At 41.6% G+C, this 17,424-nt stretch overlaps 1 protein-coding gene and 2 pseudogenes across 1 annotated transcript in view; 2 read left to right on the forward strand and 1 right to left on the reverse strand.

The window, feature by feature from the left end:
- FANK1 (fibronectin type III and ankyrin repeat domains 1) overlaps positions 1-17,424 on the reverse strand; it is a 151,514-nt gene that overhangs the window by 96,962 nt on the left and 37,128 nt on the right. The gene's annotated exons all lie outside the window — the stretch shown is intronic.
- LOC105717994 (large ribosomal subunit protein eL8-like) lies at positions 12,059-14,681 on the forward strand (annotated as a pseudogene).
- LOC105717951 (U1 small nuclear ribonucleoprotein C-like) lies at positions 14,793-15,810 on the forward strand (annotated as a pseudogene).

The raw sequence follows: 17,424 nt of genomic DNA on the forward strand, positions 1-17,424 counted from the left end.
AGGCATCATGCTACCTGACTTCAAACTATACTACAAGGCTACAGTAATCAAAACAGCATGGTACTGGTACCAAAACAGAGATATAGACAAATGGAACAGAACAGAGGCCTTAGAAGCAATGCCACACATCTACAACCATCTGATCTTTGACAAACTGGACAAAAACAAGCAATGGGGAAAGGATTCCTTGTTTAATAAATGGTGTTGGGCAAACTGGCTAGTCATATGCAGAAAGCTGAAACTGGACCCCTTCTTGACACCTTACACCAAAATTAACTCCAGATGGATTAAAGATTTAAACATAAGAACTAACACCATAAAAACCCTAGAAGAAAACCTAGGCAAAACTATCCAGGACATAGGTATAGGCAAGGACTTCATGACTAAAACACCAAAAACATTGGCAACAAAAGCCAAAATAGACATATAGGATCTAATTAAACTTAAGAGCTTCTGCACAGCAAAAGAAACAATCATTAGAGTGAACCAGCAACCAACAGAATGGGAAAAAATTTTTGTAATCTACCCATCTGACAAAGGACTAATATCCAGAATCTCAAAGAACTAAAACAGATTTACAGTAAAAAAAACAAACCTAGGGAGACAACCGAAGATGGCCACTTAGGAGCAGCTCAGGATTGCAGCTCCCAGTGAAAGCGCAGAGGGTGAGTGGATGCCACGTTTCCAGATGGATTTCTATTGCCCACAGACCAGGAGAATCCCAGGTGGGGGAGCTCCATGGGTCGCCAGTGTGGCTGTTTTGGCCGGCGCAGCTGTTTTGGCTGGTGTGGCTGTCTTGCCGGCGCCCCGGCGCAGTGGTTCTCCATAAAAAACACACTGGTCTGGGTCTGGCGAGTGGAGGTCCGGGAAGTCACAGTCGCCAATTCATCTGATTAAAAAAGGGGACTGAAACAGGGAGCCAGGCCAGGAGACTCCTGGACAAAAAAAAAAAAAAGTTCCATGAATCTCAGCACTGCTGTTTCAGCCAACTCAGTGGGTCACCGCACAGGAAAGCACACAGATCCCAGCACCTTTTCAGCAGGCGAGAGAGTCAACCGTTCAACTAAAAGAAAAAAAAAGGCTCTGAGGCAGGGAGCCAGGTGATCAGGCTCAGCTGGTCCCACCCCATAAGAAAAAAAAAAAACAGGAATTGGAAACACTCTGGGTTGAGAGATTCACAGCAAGCACAGCTGAACCTGGGATGCTCCAGCTCTGTGGGTGAGGGGCGTCCGCCATTACCGAGGCACTCCACCACTACGGAGGCAGTCCGCCATTGCCTAGGCAACCTGCCATTGCCGAGGCAACCCGCCATTACAAAGAGAGTCCGTCATTACAGAGGCAGGCCACCAATGCCGAGGCAGTTCTAACTACACGCATATAAACAGGACTGCAGGGAAGTTCACACAGCAGCTGGGCAGAGGCCACAGCAACTCAGCAAAGCCTCTGCAGGCAGACAGTGACTAGCCTGCCTCCTTGCTGGGCAGGGCAGCCCTGAAAAAAAGTCAGCAGCATAACGGCAATTCCTAAATAAAGCCCTAACACCCCGGGACAGAGCACCTGGGGAAAAAAAAGAGGTTTATGAGTTCTGCTGCAGCAGACATAAATGTACCTGCCCAGCAGCTCTGAATGAACAACAGAGCTCACAGCTCAGCACTTGAGCTACTATAAAGGATATACTGTCTCCTCAAGCAGATCCCCGACCCCCATATATCCAGAGTCACCTCATAAAGGAGAGCCCAGACTGACATTTGACAGGTATCCTGCTGGGACAAAACAGAAGAAGAAACTGATAGCAACCTTTACTGTTCTGCAGCTGCTGCAGGTGATTCCCAGGCAAGCAGGGCCTGCAGTGGACCTCAGCAGTCCTACAGCAGAGGGGCCAGACTGTTAGAAGGAAAACTAAGCAACAGAAAGAAATAACTTCATCATCAACAAACTGGACATCCACTCAGAGACCCAGTCTGAAAGTCAACAACTACAAAGACGACAGGTGGATAAATCCACAAAGATGGGAAGAAATCAGTGCAAAAAGGATGAAAACACCTGAAACCAGGACACCTCTCCTTCTACAAGGGATCACAACTCCTCACCAGCATGGGAATAAGACTGGATGGAGAATGAGTATGATGAAATGACAGAATCAGCCTTCAGAAAGTGGATAATAAGAAACTTCCATGAGCTAAAAGAACATGTTCTAACCCAATGCAAAGAAACTAAGAAACTTGAAAAAAGATTTGACGAAATGCTAACAAGAATGGACAACTTAGAGAGGAATATAAGTGAATTGATGGAGCTGAAAAACAACACGAGAACTTCGCGAAGCATGCACAACTTTCAACAGCTGAATTGACCAAGCAAAAGAAAGGATATCAGAGGTTGAAGATCAACTCAATGAAATAAAATGAGAAGGCAAGATCAGAGAAAACAGGGTAAAAAGGAATGAACAAAGTCAACAAGAAATATGGGACTATGTGAAAAGACCTAATCTACGTTTGATAGCTGTACCTGAATGTGACGAAGAGAATGAATCCAAGCTGGAAAATACTCTTCAGGATATTATCCAGGAAAACTTCCCCAACCTAGCAAGGCAGGCCAATATTCAAGTCCAGGAAATACAGAGAACACCACAAAGATATTCCTCTAGAAGAGCAACCCCAAGGCACATAATCGTCAGATTCACCAGGGTTGAAATGAAGGAGAAAATGCTAAGGGCAGCCAGAGAGAAAGGTCGGGTTACCCACAAAGGGAAGCCCATCAGACTCACAGCAGATCTCTCAGCAGAAACCCTACAAGCCAGAAGAGAGTGGGGGCCAATATTCAACATCCTTAAAGAAAAGAACTTTCAACCCAGAATTTCATATCCAGCCAAACTAAGCTTCATAAGTGAAGGAAAAATAAAACCCTTTGTGAACAAGCAAATACTCAGAGATTTCATCACCACTAGGCCTGCTTTACAAGAGATCCTGAAAGAGGCACTACACATAGAAAAGAACAACTAATACCAGCCACTCCAAAAACATACCAAATGGTAAAGAGCATCAACACAATGAAGAATCTGCATCAACTAATGGGTAAAACAGCCAGCTAGCATCAAAATGGCAGTATCAAATTCACACATAACAATATCAACCCCGAAAGTAAATGGACTAAATGCCCCAATCAAAAGACACGGACTAGCAAATTGGATAAAAAGCCAAAACCCATCAGTGTGCTGTATCCAGGAAACCCATCTCACATGCAAGGATACACAAAGGCTCAAAATAAAGGGATGGAGGAAGATTTACCAAGCAAATGGAGAGCAAAAAAAAGCAGGAGTTGCAATTCTCATCTCTGGTAAAATAGACTTTAAAGCAACAAAGATCAAAAGAGACAAAGAAGGACATTACATAATGGTAAAAGGATCAATGCAACAAGAAGAGTTAACGATCCTAAATATATATGCACCTAATACAGGAGCACCCAGATACATAAGGCAAGTTCTTAATGACTTACAAAGAGACTTAGACTCCCACACAATAATAGTGGGAGACTTTAACACCCCATTGTCAATATTAGACAGATCAATGAGACAGAAAATTAACAAGGATATCCAGGACTTGAACTCAGACCTGGAACAAGCAAACCTAATAGACATTTACAGAACTCTCCAGCCCAAATCCACAGAATATACATTCTTCTCAGCACCACATCACACCTACTCTAAAACTGACCACATAATTGGAAGTAAATCATTCCTCAGCAAATGCAAAAGAACGTAAACCATAACAAACAGTCTCTCAGACCACAGTGCAATCAAGTTAGAACTCAAAAGTCAGAAACCAACCCAGAACTGCACAGCTTCATGGAAACTGAACAACTTTCTCTTGAATGTTGACTGGATAAACAATGAAATGAAGGCAGAAATAAAGATGTTCTTCGAAACCAATGAGAACGAAGACACCACATACCAGAATCTCTGGGATACATTTAAAGCAGTCTCTAGAGGAAAATATATAGCAATAAGTGCCCATATGAGAAGCAAGGAGAGAACTAAAATTGACACCCTATCATGAAAATTGAAAGAGCTAGAGGAGCAAGATCAAAAAAACTCAAAACCTACCAGAAGACAAGAAATAACTAAGATCAGAGCAGAACTGAAGGAGAGAGACACAAAAAACTTCAAAAAAAAAAAAAATCAATAAATCCAGGAGCTGCTTTTCGAAAAGATCAACAAAATAGACCACTAGCCAGATTAATAAAAAAGAAAAGAGAATAATCAAATAGATGCAATAAAAAACAATAAAGGGGATATCACCACAGATTCCACAGAAATTCAAACCATCATCAGAGATTATTACAAAGAACTCTATGCACATAAACTAAAAAACCTGGAAAAAATGGATAAATTCCTGTACACTTGCCTCCTCCCAATCCTAAACCAGGAAGAAGTTGAAACCCTGAATAGACCAATATCAAGGGCTGAAGTCGAGGCAGCAATTAAGAGCCTACCACCCAAAAAAAGCCCAGGTCCAGATGGGTTCACAGCAAATTCTACCAGACACACAAAGAGGAGCTGGTACTATTTCTTCTGAAACTATTCCAAATAATCCAAAAAGAGGGAATCCTTCCCAAATCATTTTATGAGACCAACATCATCCTGATACCAAAACCCGGCAGAGACTCAACAAGAAAAGAAAACTACAGGCCAATATCCATGATGAACATAGATGCAAAAATCTTCAATAAAATACTGGCAAGCTGATTGCAACAGCACATCAAAAAGCTTATCCATCATGATCAAGTAGGATTCATCCCAGGGATGCAAGGCTGGTTCAACATATGCAAGTCTATAAACGTAATTCACCACATAAACAGAACCAAAGACAAAAACCACATGATTATCTCAATTGATGCAGAGAAGGCCTTCAACAAAATTCAACAGCCCTTTATGCTAAAAACCCTCAACAAACTAGGTATTGACAGAACATATCTCAAAATAATAAAAGCTATTTATGACAAACCAACAGCCAATATCATACTGAATGGGCAAAAACTGGAAGCATTCCCTTTGAAATCTGGCACTAGACAAGGATGCCCTCTCTCACCACTCCTATTCAATATGGTACTGGAAGTTCTAGCCAGAGCAATCAGGCAAGAAAAAGAAATAAAGGGTATTCAAATAGGAAAGGAGGAAGTCAAATTGTCTCTATTTGCAGACGACATGATTGTATATCTAGAAGACCCCATTGTCTCAGCCCAAAATCTCCTGAAACTGATAAGCAACTTCAGCAAAGTCTCAGGATACAAAATCAATGTGCAAAAATCACAAGCATTCCTATACACCAATGACAGACTTAAAGAGAGCCAAATCAAGAATGAACTGCCATTCACAGTTGCTACAAAGAGAATAAAATACCTAGGAATACAACTAACAAGGAACATAAAGGACCTCTTCAAGGAGAACTACAAACCACTGCTCAATGAAATAAGAGAGGATACAAACAGTTGGAGAAACATTCCATGTTCATGGTTAGGAAGAATCAATATTGTGAAAATGGCCATACTGCCCAAAGTAATTTACAGATTGAATGCTATCCCCATCATGCTACCAATGACCTTCTTCACAGAACTGGAAAAAAACCACCTTAAACTTCGTATGGAACCAAAAGAGAGCCTGCATACCCAAGTCGATTCTAAGCAAAAAGAACAAAACGGGAGGCATCACACTACTGGACATCAAACTATACTACAAGGCTACAGTAATCAAAACAGCATGGTACTAGTACCAAAACAGAGATATAGACCAATGGAACAGAACAGAGGCCTCGGAGGCAACACAACATATCTACAACCATCTGATCTTTGACAAACCTGATAAAAACAAGCAATGGGGAAAGGATTTCCTGTTTAATAAGTGGTGTTGGGAAAACTGGCTAGCCATATGCAGAAAGCAGAAACTGGACCCCTTCCTGACACCTTACACTAAAATTAACTCCAGATGGATTAAAGACTTAAACATAAGACCTAACACCATAAAAACCCTAGAAGAAAATCTAGGCAAAACCATTCAGGACATAGGTGTAGGCAAGGACTTCATGACCAAAACACCAAAAGCATTGGCAACAAAAGCCAAAATAGATAAATGGGACCTAATCAAACTCCACAGCTTCTGCACAGCAAAAGAAACAGTCATTAGAGTGAATCGGCAACCAAAAGAATGGGAAAAAATTTTTGCAGCTTACCCATCTGACAAAGGGCTGATATCCAGAATTTACAAAGAACTAAAACAGATTTACAAGAAAAAAACAAACAAGCCCATTCAAAAGTGGGCAAAGGATATGAACAGATACTTTACAAAAGAAGACATGCATGAGGCCAACAAGCATATGAAAAAATGCTCATCATCACTGGTCATTAGAGAAATGCAAATCAAAACCACATTGAGATACCATCTCATGCCAGTTAGAATGGCCATCATTAAAAAATCTGGAGACAATAGATGCTGGAGAGGATGTGGAGAAATAGGAACACTTTTACACTGTTGGTGGGAGTGTAAGTTAGTTCAACCATTGTGGAAGACAGTATGGCGATTCCTCAAGGACCTAGAAACAGAAATTCCATTTGATCCAGCAATCCCAATACTGGGTATATATCCAAAGGATTATAAATCGTTCTACTATAAGGACACATGCACACGAATGTTCATTGCAGCACTGTTTACAATAGCAAAGACCTGGAACCAACCCAAATGTCCATCGATGATAGACTGGACAGGGAAAATGTGACACATATACACCATGGAATATTATGCAGCCATCAAAAACGATGAGTTCACGTCCTTTGTAGGGACATGGATGAACCTGGAAACCATCATTCTCAGCAAACTGACACAAGAACACAAAATGAAACACTGCATGTTCTCACTCATAGGCAGGTGTTGAACAATGAGAACACATGGACACAGGGAAGGGAGCACTACACACTGGGGTCTGTTGGAGGGAAATAGGGGAGGGACAGCGGTGGGGGGTGGGGAGTTGGGGAGAGATAGCATGGGGAGAAATGCCACATATAGGTAAAGGGGAGGAAGGCAGCAAATCACACTGCCACATATGCACCTATGCAACAATCTTGCATGTTCTTCACATGTACCCCAAAACTTAAAATGCAATTAAAAAAAAGTGAGAAAAAAAAAATGTTTAACTAAAAAAAAATAAAATACTTACATTTAATATAAAAAAAAATTCATAGGCTAGAAGGGATTTCTTTAGAATAATTCTTAAGAAAAAATAGATCTACCTTTAATTTTCTTCATTTAAAAAGTTTTTGAACTCAGTTGTGTACAGATATAAATAGGAATGCTCATCAACACATTTGTATACTATCAATATTTTTTAATAGCTAAAAATCAGAAACAACTAAATATTTAAAAACAAAGTAGTTAAATTATAGTACATGCATTCATACAACAGAATCTCATCAGCCATTAACAATAATAATATATCATTCTATATTGGAAGTCTTTAAACTTCAAATTCTTATAAAAACCTATATTTACAGGCTATAAACACAGTTAATAGAAATAACTAAATAACAACTTTCACCACTTTCATCTGGGTAAACCATTTAAAAATTAATTAGGGAAATGTAATGGAATGGTTGTAAATAAACTTGTCATATAATTAAAAAAAAAAAACCCATTCAAAAGTGGGTGAAGGACATGAACAGACACTTTTCAAAAGAAGACATTTATGCAGCCAACAAATATCAAAAAATGCTCATCAGAGAGAGATCCAAGATGGCTGATCACTAGCAGCTCAGGTTTGTAGCTCCCAGAGAAAGTACACAGAATAAGAGGACACCACAGTTTCAGATGAATTTTTGTTACCCACGGACCGGAAGATTCCCAGTGGAGGAGCCCCACGGGTCGCCAGGGTGACTCTTGTGGCCGGCGTTGCAGTTTTGCCGGCGCCCCAGCGCCGTGGTTCTTGCTGCAGAGTAAACGGGACTGGGTACCCTTTTGGTCGACATTTGGAGCTTCTCTGGGAAGGCAGAGTCGCCCATTTACCTGATTGAAGAAGAGACTCAAGAGGGAAGCCAGACGGGAGATTCCCGGGCAGAAAAGCACCACGAATCTTAATGCCGCTGTTTTGGCTGGTGCAGTGGGTTGCTCAGATTTCGGCACTGGGAATCAAGTTGGACATCCACTCAGAGACCTAATTTGAAAGCAGGCAATTACAAAGATGACAGGTAGATGAACTCACAATGATGGGAAGAAACCAGCTTAAAAAGGCTGAGAAAACCCAAGATCAGAATGCCTCTCCTTCTACAGGGGATCACAGTTCCTCATCAACAAGAGAACAAGGCCGGATGGAGAATGAGTGCATTCCATTGACAGATTTAGGCTTCAGAAAGTGGATAATAAGGAGCTTTAGTGAGCTAAAAGAACATGCTCTAGCCCAATGTAAAGAAACTAAGAACCTTGAAAAAAGGTTTGACAAAATGCTAAGAAGAATAGACAACTTAGAGAGGAATATAAGTGAATTAATGGAACTGAAGAACACAATACCAGAACTCCACGAAGTATGCACAGGTTTTAACGATCAAATTGATCAAGCAGAAGAAAGGAGATCAGAGGTCGAAGACCAACTTAATGAAATGAAATGAGAAGACAAGATTAGAGAAGAAAGAGTAAAAAGGAATGAGCAAAGTCTCCAAAAAATATGGGACTATGTGAAAAGACCTAACTCACGATTGATAGGTATACCTGAATGTCATCAAGAGAATGAATCCAAGTTGGAAAATATTCTTCAGGAAATTATTCAGGAAAACTTTCCTAATCTAGTAAGGCAGGACAATACTCAACTCCAGCTAATCCAGAGAACACCACAAAGATATTCCTCAAGTAGAGCAACTCCAAGACACATAATCGCTGGATTCACTAGGGTTGAAATAAAGGAGAAAATTCTAAGAGCAGCTAGAGAGAAAGGTCACGTTACCTATAAAGGGAAGCCTATCAGACTCACAGCAGACCTCTCACCAGAAACCCTACAAACTAGAAGAGAGTGGGGGTCAATATTCAATATCCTCTAAGAAAAGAATTTTCAACCCAGAATCTCATATCCCGCCAAACTAAACTTCATAAGCAAAGGAAAAAGAAAATTTTTTGTGAACAAGCAAGCACTCAGATTTCATCACCACCAGGCCTGCTTTACAAGAGCTTCCGAAAGAAGTACTACAAACAGAAAGGAACAACCAGTATCAGTCATCCCAAAAACTTACCAAAACGTGAAGAGTATCTCTATAATGAAGAATCTACATCAACTAATGGGCAAAATAGCCAGCTAGCATTAAATGACAATATTGAACTCACAAATATTAATTCTAAATTTAAATGGATTAAATGCCCCAATCAAAGACAGAGACAGGAAAATTGAATAAAAAGTCAAAACCCATCAGTACACTGTATCCAGATCTAGTTCACAAGCAACGACATACAAAGACTCAAAACAAAGGGATGAAGGAAGATTCACCAATTAAATGGAGAGAAAAAAAAAACAGGAGTTGTAACTTTCATCTCTCACAAAATAGACTTTAATAGTAACAAAGACTAAAAGAAACAAAGAAGGACATTACATAATGGTAAAAGGATCAATGCAACAACAGGAGTTAATAATTATAAATATAAATGCACCCAGTACAGGAGCACCCAGATACTTAAGACAAGTTCTTAATGACTTATAAAGAGACCTAGACTCCTGCACGATAATAGCGGGAGATTCTGACACCACGTTGTTAACATTCAACGGGTCAATGACATAGAAAATTAATAGGGACATCTATGATTTGAACTTAGACCTGGAATAAGTAAACTTAGTGAATATTTGTAGAATTCTCCACTCTAGGTCCACAGAACATACGTTTTTCTCAGTATCATATTACACCTATTATTAAAGTGACCACATAATTGGAAGTAAATCATTCTTCAGCATTTGCATAGCATTTCACAGACTTAAATGAAATATTGGTTGGCTGTTTGTTATTTTCTTCCCTTATTCCTTCCTGTCTCCTTTGTTAAGCACAATTATCAGCATAAAGGAGGTTTTTAATACCTATTTTTAGATTGCATTCCAGCCCGGGCAATAGAGCAAGAATCCTGTTCTTGCTCTCTCCCTTTTTCTTTCTCTTTCTTTCTTTCTCTCAATTAAAAAAAAAAAAAAAAAAAAAAAAGTCCCCTTCTTCCACACCCCTTTGGAGTCCATGTTTGGATTCCCTTACACATACACTCTGTCTCGTGAAAGCTTTCTCTCTTCCTCTCTTTTTTCTCTTTCTCTATCTAAATAAATCACTTTCTGCAAAAAAAAAAAAAAGAAAAAAATGATCATCATTGGTCATTAGAGAAATACAAATCAAAACCACATTGAGATACCATCTCACGCCAGTTAGAACGGCAATCATTAAAAAATCTGGAGACAACAGATGCTGGAGAGGATGTGGAGAAAAAGGAACACTTTTACACAGTTGGTGGGAGTGTAAATTAGTTCAACCATTGTGGAAGACAGTGTGGCGATTCCTCAAGGATCTGGAAATAGAAATTCCATTTGACCCAGCAATCCCATTACTGGGTATATACCCAAAGGATTATAAATCATTCTATTATAAAGAAACATGAACACGTATGTTTACTGTGGCACTGTTTACGATAGCAAAGATCTGGAACCAACCCAAATGCCCATCAATGATAGATTGGACAAAGAAAATGTGGCACATATACACCATGGAATACTATGCAGCCATAAAAAACGAGTTCGTGTCCTTTGTAGAGACATGGATGAATCTAGAAACCATCATTCTAGGCAAACTGACACAAGAAGAGAAAACCAACCACCACATGTTTTCACTCATAGGCAAGTGACGAACAGTGAGAAGACTTGGGCACAGGGAAGAGAATAACACTCACTGGGCTAGGTGGCAGGGGAGGGGAGGGGAGGGACAGCATGGGTCGGGGAGGATGGGGAGGGCTAACACTGGGAGAAATACCTAATGTAGGTGATGGGGGGAGGGAGGATTGGAGATGGAGGATGTGCACATGTACCCCAGAACCCAAAGTACAATTAAAAAAAAAAAAATGGGCTAAGGACATGAATAGGCAATTCTCAAAAGAAGATATACAAATGGTCAACAACCATATAAGACAATGCTCAACATCACTAATGATCAGGGAAATGCAAATCAAAACCACAATGTGATACCATCTATTCCTGCAAGATAATAAAAAAATAATAATAAATAAATAAATAACAAAAAAATCAAAAAACAGATGTTGGCATGGATGCAATGAACAGGGAACACCTCTGCACAGCTGATGGGAATGTAAACTACTACAGCCACTATGGAAAACAGTATGGAGATTCCTTAAATAACTAAAAGTAGGGCTGGGCGTGGCTCACACCTATAATTCCAGCATTTTGGAAGGTCGGCAGATCACCTAAGGTCAGGAGTTGGAGACCAGCCTGACCAACATGGAGAAACCCCACCTCTACTAAAAAAACAAAATTAGCTGGGTATGGTGGTGCATGCCTGTAATCCCAGCTACTCGGGAGGCTAAAGCAGGAGAATCGCTTGAACCCAGGAGACGGAGGTTGTGGTGAGCCAAGATTGCACCATTGCACTTCAGCCTGGGCAACAGGAACAAAACTCTGTCTTTAGAAAAAAAAAAAAAAAAGAGAGAGAGAGAGAAACTAAAAGTAGAACCACCATTTGATGGAGCAATTCCACTACCGGGTATCTCCCTAAAAGAAAAGTCATTATAAGAAAAAGATACTTGCATGTGCATGTTTATAGCAGCACAATTCACAATTGCAAAATTGTGGAACCAACGCAAATGCCCATCAATCAATGAGTGGATAAACTGTGGTGTATTTATATGACAGAATACTACTCAGCCATAAAAAGGAATGAATTAACAGAATTTGCAGTGATGTGGATGGGACTGGAGATTATTATTCTAAGTGAAGTAACTCAGAAATGGAAAACCAAACATTGTATGTTCTCACTGATATTCGAGAGCTAAGCTATGAAGATGCGAAGGCATAAGAGTGATACAATGGACTTTGGAGACTTGAGGGTAAGGGTGGGGAGGGGGCAAGGGATAAAAGAGTATAAATAGGGTGCAGGGCATACAGCTTGGGTGGTGGGTGCAGCAAAATCTCACAAATCACCACCAAAGAACTTGCTCATATAACCAAATACCACCTGTACCCCAATAACTTGTGGACAAATTTTAAAAAAGAAAATTACAGAGGCCAAAAGCACGCCCATGTATATAGTGCTTGATTTACCATAAAAATGACACTGAAGATCAACGAAATGGGCCAGGTGCAGTGGCTCCTGCTTGTAGTCCCAGCACTTCTGGAGGTCAAAGCAAGAGGATTGCTTGAGTCCAGTAGCTAGAGACCAGCCTGGGAAACACAGCAAGACTTCATGTCTACTAAAAAAAAAAAAAAAAAAAAAAAAGCTGGGTGTGGCATGTGTGCCTGCTGTCCCAGCTACTCAGAGGCAGAGGTGGGAGGATTGCTTGAGCCAGGGAGGTCAAGGCTGCAGTGACCCATGATCATGCCACTACACTCCAGCTGGGGTGACAGAGCAAGACTGTCTCAAAAGAAAAGATGGTCATTGTAATAAACAGTGCCAATGTCAACTGGATAGCCATGTGAAAAAGTTTCCCACTTGACACCAAGGCAGGAAATTAGGGTCTGGAGGCAGGGAACATCAGGCCAATTCACACTTCAGCTCTAACAGGAAACATCCTCTCCATTACTTTGTAACTTTACTTCATCCTCTTCATTTACATAGGGCGTAGCCCAAGTAGAGGGTATTTAAACTCAAAAACTCTGTAACAAGACCTTTGAGCCCCTGTGCTCAGGGTCACTTCCATGCTGTGGAATGTCGTTTCATTTTCGATGAATCCCTTTATCCCTTCCTTCTGTGTTTTGTGCAATTCTTTGTTTGAGACGCCAAGAACCTGGACACCCTCCACTGTTAACAATACCATACATAAAAATCCTTTCTAGATAGATAATGTGCTACACACGAAAAGGCTTCTAGAAGATGACATTGAATTAGACGCAAATTTTTATAAAAACGTTGGGGCTCAACAAAATACCCCAAAATAAGCAACTTTAGACTTCAAACTGAGAGCACCTGGGAAGCAGCAAATGCAGGAAGTGCTGTCCCTGGTTTCCCTTATCTGATTAAGTTCCCCCAGGAGACTGCTATTAACTATCATAAACCCTTCCCTCCAGTCCTGGGATCTACCTTAACCAGACTCCTGGGGAGAAAGAGGAAACTATAAGGTCTCCAAGCTCAAGATACCACACCCAGACTGACTTTTCACCTACTGTGTAGGCTGCTACCTGAGGGACTTTGATTTCTGCATAATAAGACAGCCTTTGTTCCCAGTGCAGTTCCTCCCCTCACCCTCCCATAGCTTGTCCCACTACCCTCCAGGGGCCTTTAAGCTCCTGTTTGCTTCTGTAGCTCAAATTGCTAGTTAAGCTTAAACCACCTGGCTCTTCTGTGAGTCTCATATTTTGTGGACTCCTGTGCATATGTGCATAATCAATCTGTATGCTATTGCTCCCACTAATCTGGCTATTATCAAGTTTATTACAGAGATTTAAATTATCAAAACTTCAGGGAAAAGAGAAAGTTTAACATTACCCTGCAACCAAAAACATTATCCATAAAGGAAAATATTGATAAATTAGACTATAGAAAAATTAATTATTTCTATTCAAATAATGAAGTCATTCAGAGAATTAAAAAGCAAGTCACTGGGTAGAATATGACCAAGTAACTTCAATTCAGAATTTAAGAATTCCTGCTCTCTCCTCCCGCCGCCCAAGATACGGAAAGGAAAGAAGGCCAAGGGGAAGATGGCGGCTCCGGCCCCTGCTGTCGTGAAGAAGCAGGAGGCCAAGAAAGTGGTGCATCCCCTGTTTGAGAAAAGGCCAAAGAATTTTGGCATTGGACAGGACATCCAGCCCAAAAGAGACCTCACCTGCTTTGTGAGGTGGCCCCACTGTATCAGGTTGCAGCGGCAGAGAGCCATCCTCTATAAGCAGCTGACAGTGCCCCCTGCAATTAACCAGTTCACCCAGGCCCTGGACCGCCAAACAGCTACTCAGCTACTTAAGCTGGCCCACAAGTACAGACCAGAGACAAAGCAAGAGAAGAAGCAGAGGCTGTTGGCCTGGGCCAAGAAGAAAGCTGCTGGCAAAGGGGACGTCCCCACTAAGAGACCACCTGTCCTTCGAGCAGGAGCTAACACCGTCAACGTGGAGAAGAAGAAAGCTCAGCTGGTGGTGACTGCACACGACATGGATTCCATCAAGCTGGCTGTCTTCTTGCCTGCCCTGTGTCGTAAAATGGGAGACCCTTACTGCATTTTCAAGGGGAAGGCAAGACTGGGCCGTCTAGTCCACAGGAAGACCTGCACCACTGTCGCCTTCACACAGTTAACTTGGAAGACAAAGGCACTTTGGCTAAGCTGGTGGAAACTATCAGGACCAATTACAATGACAGATACGATGAGATCTCTGCCATCACTGGGAAGGCAATGTCCTGGGTCCCAAGTCTGTGTGGCTCACATCACCAAGCTCGAAAAGGCAAAGGCTAAAGAACTGGCCACTAAACTGGGTTAAATGTGCGCTGTTGAGTTGTCTGTACATAAAAATAATTAAAACAATACAAATTTTCCTTCAAAAAAAAAAACAAATATTCCTGGGAATGGAACGACCAACGTGCAGAGCAACATGCCCAAGTTTTCTTGTGACTGCTGCGATATACTGTTGTAGTGAACCGAGCATAGAAAGTCAACACCAAGACAAAAGTATGCCAAATTGCAGGGTCTTTATTGCTAGTGGCCACAGAGGACTGGCGGCCACGGAGGACTCGCGTCTCTCCAACCCGTGGCCCCGAAAGGAGGGTGTCAAGACCTTTTATCCCCATAAAACCACCTGAGGGGTGAGCAGTGGGGGTGGGGGTGAAGGGTTTCAGACACTCCAAGGGCCAAGGGATTCTGTCAATCACCTCCTGGGCGGAGATGAGGGTGAGGGGCTCCGGACATTCCAAGGGCCAGGGGACATTGGTGATTGCGATTGTTACTTAAGTGGTTCACAGAAGTCAAGATAAGCATTAGTTTACACGTTGTCTGGGTGGGGTGGAAATCACAGACCTTAATTACTTATTACAAGTTGCAGGGGCCAAGATGGCATGGGTTTGGACTGCTTGCCTGTCACATTAGGGTCACAGAGAGCAGTTTCAATAGAAAGCCGGGGTATGGTTGAGGTATGCAGTTTTATGGGGCTTTTACCATGTCAAATACCTCACCCATGACTCTCCATCTGTGAAAAAGACACACTGCAGTGGCAGGAAACACAAAGAGAATGTGAAAGACGACTATCAGAAATGGATGGAAGAGCAGGTTCAGCCTGATTGCCAGAACAACGGCTGCATTTCAACAAGAAAAGATACCTCCTACTCCATTCTCTGCTCCTCCTCCTGCGGGGGTGATGACACTACCTCCCCCCCAAGTCTTCTGGGTCCTCCACACCCTGGAACGATGCCAGTACCCCATATGGGGGGGTCCCTCCCATGAAGCAAATGATGGGCCCTCCTCCTCCTGGGATGATGCCAGTGGAACCTGCTCCTGGAATGAGGCCACCCATGGGAGGCCACATGCCAATGATGCCCGGGCTCCCAGTGATGAGACCTCCTGCCCGTCCCAAGATAGTGCCCACTCAGCCCAGAATGACTCGACCAAACAGATAAGGATAGAGGGAAGGCTTCACTACATCAGTTTTTTATTACCTGTTCTGCTTTACAAGATCATGCTGCTGTGATGTGGGTTTTCTAAACAGCATAAGGAAGACTTGCTCCCTGGTCCTATCAAAGAGAATAGTTTTGGAGGGGAGAGGTGGGGCAAAAAAGATGCAGTTTTCATTTGTATTGGGAAATGTGAAAATAAAATTGTCAACTCTTTCAGTTAAAAAAATAAAAATAGGCCAGGTGCGGTGGCTCACGCCTGTAATCCCAGCACTTTGGGAGGCCAAGGCAGGTGGATCACAAGATGAAGAGATCAAGACCATCCTGGCCAACATGGTGAAACCCAGTTTCTACTAAAAAAAAATAAAATAAAATAAATAAATAAATACAAAAATTAGCTGGGTGTGGTGGCACACACCTGTAGTCCCAGCTACTTGGAGGTTGAGGCAGGAGAATTGCTTGAACCTGGGAGGTGGTGGTTGCAGTGAGCCAAGATCTCACCACTGCACTCCAGCCTGGCACCGGGCGACAGAGCGAGATTGTCTCAATAAAATAAAATAAAATTAAAATTAAAAAGAATTCCTACAATTCAGTAATTTAAAAAAAGAACACAGGTAACCCAGTACAAAGTTAAGCAAGAGACTTGAGCAGGCCCTTTCCCAAAGAGAATAATTAAATGACCAATATTAAAACAAGAGACGATGCCCTTCCCTAATTAGGCATTACAGAAATTTACATTACAAATGCCATGAGATACTACTACACATCTACCAGAAAGACTAAAAGTTTTAAAAAGCTGACAAGATATTAAGCATATGGAGTGTCAGGCGTGTTTAAACAAGAGCAACTCCATCTTAAAAGGGAGCTGGGTAAAATGAGGCTGAGACCTACTGGGCTGCATTCCCAGACACTTAGGCATTCTTAGTTATAGGATGAAATAGGAGGTCAGCACAAGGTCATGAAGACCTTGCTGATAAAACAGTTTGCAGCAAGGAAGCCGCCTAAAACCCACCAAAACCAAGATGGTGACAAGAGTAACCTCCCGTGATCCTCACTGCTGCAAATGCCATGGCAATGTCAGGAAGTTACCCTACATAGTCTAAAAAAGAGACATGAATAATCCACCCTTTGTTTGGCATACCAGCAGCCCTTGGGGCTGCTCTGTCTATAGAATAACCATTCTTTTATTCTTTTACTTTCTTAATAAACTTGCTTTAACTTTACTCTATGGACTCATCCTGAAATCTTTTTTGTGAGAGATCTAAGAACGTTCTCATGGAGTCTGGATCGGGACCCCTTTCCTGTAACAGAAGAATAGGAAACTGGAACATTCACCCACAGCTGGCAAAGTGTAAACTGATATAGCCACTAGAAAAATTTTAGCAACATCTCCTAAAACTGTACATATACCTCTATAAAGCACTTGCACTCTCAGATACAGATCTAATTAAAGTATACACACGTGCACCAAAAGATAAGTATAAGAAAGTTTAGGGCCGGATGTAGTGGCTCATGCCTATAATCCTAGTACTTTGGGAGGCCAAGGCAGGCAGATAACCTGAGGTCAGGAGTTCAAGACCAGACTAGCCAACATGGCAAAACCCCGTCTCTACCAAAAAT

The sequence above is a fragment of the Aotus nancymaae genome, unplaced genomic scaffold (assembly GCF_030222135.1).
Source record: "Aotus nancymaae isolate 86718 unplaced genomic scaffold, 86718_ANA_hifiasm-v0.15.2.pri h1tg000010l, whole genome shotgun sequence".
Taxonomy (NCBI): domain Eukaryota; kingdom Metazoa; phylum Chordata; class Mammalia; order Primates; family Aotidae; genus Aotus; species Aotus nancymaae.